This window comes from Crocuta crocuta, unplaced genomic scaffold (assembly GCF_008692635.1).
Source record: "Crocuta crocuta isolate KB4526 unplaced genomic scaffold, BGI_CrCroc_1.0 scaffold61, whole genome shotgun sequence".
NCBI lineage: Eukaryota > Metazoa > Chordata > Mammalia > Carnivora > Hyaenidae > Crocuta > Crocuta crocuta.
The window spans coordinates 8037767-8043145 of NW_027528369.1; the positions used below are offsets into that span (position 1 = coordinate 8037767).

Here is a 5379-nt window from a genome sequence, read left to right on the forward strand (position 1 = left end):
GTGGAGAGCCCACATGGAGAGAGACTTGGGGCCTCCCTCCAAAAGCCAGCACCTACATGGCAGCCATGAGTGGCTCTTCTATCTGCAGTCAAGCCTTGAGGCCTGCATGTTGACCCCAAGAAACCCCAGGCCAGAACTGTCCCACTGAGCTATTCCCAGGTACTGGGTGCACAGAAACTGAGCAATCATAAATGTTTACAGGAAGTGTTGGGGGTGATTTGTTACACAGTGATAGCTAGCTGCTACACCCGCCACCATGCATTCCCCCCTCAGTGGCTGGAACGGACAAAGCACCCAGGCTGCATGGATTGAAACAGAAACAAAGAGGGGCATCTGGGGGGCTCAGTCGGTTAAGCGTCCGACTTCGGCTCAGGTCGTGATCTCACGGTTCGTGAGTACGTGTCTCTCATCGGGCTCTGTGCTGACAGCTCGGAGCCTGGAGCCTGTTTTAGATTCTGTGTCTCCCACTCTCCCTTCCCCTCCCCTGCTCATGCTGCCTCTCTCTCTCTCTCAGAAATAAATAAAACATGTTTAAAAATTAAAAAAAAAAAAAGAAACAGAAAGAAAGAACAAGAAAAGAAATGAGGGAGAAGAGAAAGCTCTCTTTGAAAGGAAGCGTCTCCCTGCCGGTGAATACATCTGCCTCCAAGTAGACGCACTAGAATGGAGGTGTTAGGTCATCGGTGGCTGCTGAAAACCTAACGGGTGACAGTGTTTGGGGAACAGGATATTTATAGTCTCAAAGTATTTCCCCACAAATTATCATTTACAAAGGGGGACATGGTAACTTTTCTGTGGAGAAAACAGACAGAAGCCCATTCAAGTGGTCCACACTAACATTGGTGACCTCCAGGCCGCTCGCCCTGGCCCCAGCCACCCTGGCAGGTGGGACCCGAGCCCGGCGGCCCCCACGCGGCTCCGCAGAGCACACCCCCCGGCCGAGCGGGGCTGCCCCACCCCCACCTGGGCAGGGGCATGAGCTGCGTGTCCAGGAGCCCCAGCCACACGGCGTGGTCCCTCTACGCAGATGGCCCACCCGGGCTCCAGACGGGCTTTGCTCCAGGACGGGCCGTGAGTCCTCTGGGGATCGCTTCCGTATTTCTGTCGCACATTTGGGGCAAGTAGCCTCATTCGCGGGTTCAGCTGTACCCAGCTGTCACCGTAGGAGGAAAAAAAATCCAACATGTCTTGGACGAAAAGCACAGTGATTTTCTGTTCATAAGAGAGAAGCCTTCTGTGAGCTTGTGCTTTGGAGGGAACTTACAAACTGGTTTTGAGGAATCAACTTTTTTCCTAGGACAAATATGCTTTCAAATTTAGGGCATTAAAAACAAATTTTTAATGCTTATTTTTGAGAGGGGGGGCGGAGGGGAGAGAGTGGGGGCGCCTGGGTGGCTCAGTCGGTTGAGCGTCTGACTTGGGCTCAGGTCGTGATCTCACAGTTTGTGGGTTCGAGCCCCGCGTCGGGCTCTGTGCTGACAGCTCAGAGCCTGGAGCTGCTTTGGATTCTGTGTCTCCCTCTCTCTCTGCCCCTCCCTGCTCACGCTGTCTCGCTCTGACTCTCAAAAAAAAAATAAAAATAAAAAACATTAAAAAAATTTAAAAAAACAAACACTCACGTCATCAGTATCAGACCAAAGCAACGTCCTGTCTCCTGCGAAGACGCACGCGAGGGACACAAGCTCACTCCCGTGCTGTTCCCGCCCCAAACGCAAGAACCTAGGTCTGATTTTGAGGCAGCCCCAAGCGGAGGGACATTGTGCAAAACAACTCGCCTGTACACTTCAAAACGGTTGCTACGGAAGACNGCAGTGTGGGGTCCTGGTAGCGTTTGGGTTGAGAAAAAGAAAACGCAGCTACGTGATTGGGGCAGCTGGTGAGAGTCGAACCTGGGCCAGAAGTAAAGCGGATCGGCCACCACAGGGGGATGCGTGCTCGCCTCCTGACTCTGCTCTTCACACCGAGTCCGGGAAGAACATGCCCTTGGTCTCGAGGATCGTTCCCCAGTATGTTTTAGCCGCTTTATCGGGGCACGTTTGACGTGCAGAAAGCTGCCCGTGTTCCGTGGGCGCCTCGACGAGTTTGGAGATGAAGACAGTGATACCGTCCCCACAGTCTATGCCACGAACGGCCCGTCACCCCAAAGGTCTCGGGCATCCATCCATCCAGAGATGAGCAGAGGCAGCGGGGCCCCGCGCCCCCGGCAGGCTCTTCAGCCGACAGCCCGCCACGGCCACCGCCGGGCCCCGCGCCGTGCGGCGCTCTCATCCCGCAGACGGGGTCCACGCGCCCTTTGACTCCCCCTTGGCCCCGGTGAGGTCGGGTATCGGATCCGTCGCATTCGTGGTCTCGAGCCGTGTTTGTCCTTCTGCGTCTGGCTTCTTTCTAAGCCTAATGTCCTCTGGCTTCATCCGTGTTGTTGCAAACGGCAGTGTCCCTCCTTCGGGCTGTTTAACAGCCCGTGGGCTGCATTTGCACGTTTTCTTTTGGGGGGACATTTAGGTTTGCTTCTGTCACACCGACGCGTGGGTAACGGGGTCTGCTGGCTGTGACTGGCACGTGGCTCAGAGAAGACGCACACGTGCGCATCCAGCCAGTGGAGCTCGCCCAGTAGCTCGCCCTGGGGTCAGAGACAGAACCCAGAGCCAGGGGGATGAGGGGCAGCTTCCACAGCAGTCCAGAGAAGGGACGGGGCGAGCTGAGCCTTCTTGTAGCTCCTCAAACATGGCAGGCACGCTGCCGCCCCAGGACCTTTGCACCCGCTGTGCCCTCTCCCCGGAATGCCCTTCCCCAGTGATCGTCCTTCCTCACCAGCCTGTGTGGCCTTCCTTCGCGGGCTGCCCCAGCCGAGGGTTCTGAAGCTGCCCCACCGCTGCATGGCGTGTCCCCTACTTGTTCCCCAGAGCGCCTGCTCAAACTTATTTTTATTAGTTTTATTGTCCGTCTCTCCCGCTAAAATGTAACCTCCACCAAGGCAGGATTTTTTTTGTTCTCTTCATTCACCGCTGATTCCCCAGTGCCGAGCACAGTATCTGGGACACGGTAGGCATTTAACAAATATTTGGCAAAATCAAAAAAACAGGAAGGGGGGAGGGAGAGGAAAGAAGAAAGGAAGGGAGGGAAGAGGAAAGAGAATAATCAGAAATCTCCCCTCCTCCTAGGCCAAAACTTCTGCGGCCCCGCTTGGGGGGGGCCCGAGGTCCCCCCAACTTCCTACTGCCACGTATTAGCTGGTCTCCAATCTGGGTCAGCCCACGCTCGGCCTGAGGCCGTCGGCCAGGCAAGGGCCTGGCCTCCTTCCAGGGACAGAATCTTCTCCTCAAAGCCGATCGAAATTCCCACTGAAAAAGGACATTGTCCGGCCCGAAGGGGCTCGGTGCACACTTCCTGCCCGCGGCTTCCTCCGCGGTGGCCCGGGCGGGGCCGGCTCTGGCTCTGCGCCCCACCTGAGCCTTCGGAGGGGCCCCTGCTCCCGTGGCCCACCCACCGATTCCCGTGGGCAGCCCTCCGGCTCCCAGCTCTGTTAGCAGGAGGCAGAGTGCGCGCCCAGGCGGCCGGCCAGGTCCCGAGTGGGAGCCGCGGAGCCGGGCTCAGGGGCCGGTCCCAGCGCGACCCTGTGCCTCATCTCCGTCTTTTAGTTCTGTCTCCTCTTGGTCGGGAAGGAATGTGGTTCGTTTAACCCCGCAGACGGGCCCTCAGAGCAAGGAGAAGGAAGGCCCAGCTCCCCGCCAGCCTCGCAGGCCGGCCTCTGGGTCATCGCACGTTTATAACGGGGAAACTGAGGCTCCCCCGGCTCTTGCCCGATGCTAACAGAGGCAGCCAGGCTAATTCCTCTCCCTTGTCCTTCCTTATTCGGGACACGCTTGCTAAAACGGCTTCCCCTCCGGAAGCGTTTCTGTGTGCGTCCCGGGGAGCGTGGGGTCGTGCGGAAGCGTGGACGGGCCCCGAAGCCGCACTCTCCCTGCCCTGCTCCTCGGTCCCCGGCCGGCCGGAGAGCACCTCCGTGTCGCTTACCCCCGAGCCCCCAGCTCAGGGCTGTGCTTCTAGGGGTTCCGACCTAAGACTGTGTGTGCTTGGAGGTTTCCCACGGCACTTAGGACAGTGAGCACACGACTTAGTACTTGGCTCGTTTCACGATCTACTCATTCACTAAGTAGATACCTACTGAGTACCCACTGGGTGCTGGGCGCTGCTCTAGGTGCTAGGAACGCCCACGCCTGTGCGTCTGCGTGCGTCTCTGTGTCTGTGTGCGTGTGTTTGGTATGTTTCTATGGGACGGGCCACGCTCACCCCAAGCAGCCGTCGGCCAGGCCACCAGGAGGCTCAAACAAGGTGAGCGTGACCTGGGTAGACCGTGGCCCCGCGTTGTCAGCCAGGAGAAACTGCCGTGGGGCCAGCCCTGCTCACAGCAGCCTCGACGTGTGGGTGTCAGCGTGCGAGGGGTGAGCCGGTGAGGTTCTGCCCCAGTAACCCCCAGAACAACACAGTTTTGGGCAAAGGGCAGCTCCCAGGCCCAGCCCCACCTGGGGGGAGCCAGGGGTGGGGAGTCGATGGGATGAGAGGGAGCAGGAGTGGAAATGCAGACCAGGAAGCGGGGAGCCCAGCGCCGTTTCCAATCCGCTCAGCTTTTCACCTACAGAAGGAGGCTGGGGCTCCTTCACGAATCTTCTGAGCCTCGGGGGCGCCTGGGGGGCTCGGTTGGTTAAGCGTCCGACATCAGCTCGGGTCACGATCTCGCGGCTCACGAGTCAGAGCCCCGCGTCGGGCTCTGCGCTGATAGCTCGGAGCCTGGAGCTGCTTCGGATTCTGTGTCTCCCCCTCTCCCTGCCCCTCCCCCGCTCATGCTCTCCCCCCCCAAAAAATAAATAAACATTAAAAAAATTTTTAAAAAGGCTGTTTCTTGGTTTCTTTTTTCTTTGTTTCTTAAATTCCACATATGAGTGAAATCATGATATTTGTCTTCCTCTTATTTCGCTGAGCATTATCCTCTCTAGCTCCACTCATGTTGCAAATGGCGAGATTTCATTTTTTCTGGCTGAGTAATATTCCATCGTGTCCATATTCCACTCTTTATCCAGTCATCTATCCGTGGACACGCGGGCCGCTTCCATAGCGTGGCCGTTGTACATAATGCAGCTGTAAATGTAGGGGTTCATGTGTCCCTTTGAATTCGTGTTTTTGCATTTTGGGGGCAAATACCCAACAGTGCGATTCCTGGATTTTAGGGCATTCCTACTTTTAACCTTTTTGAGGACGCTCCATACCGTTTCCCAGAGCGGCTGCGCCAGTTTGCCTTCCCAGCAACAGCGCACAAGAGGCCCTTCTCTCCACACCCTCGCCCACACCTCATGTTTCCTGCTGTTCTTGTTGATTTTAGCC

At 57.1% G+C, this 5379-nt stretch overlaps 1 non-coding gene across 1 annotated transcript; it reads left to right on the plus strand.

Annotated features, from left to right (window-relative positions):
* Positions 1 to 1385: 1385 nt before the first annotated feature.
* Positions 1386 to 1470, plus strand: TRNAP-UGG (transfer RNA proline (anticodon UGG)). The gene has a single exon. It is a non-coding gene; the product is annotated as a tRNA-Pro (tRNA).
* Positions 1471 to 5379: the final 3909 nt, after the last annotated feature.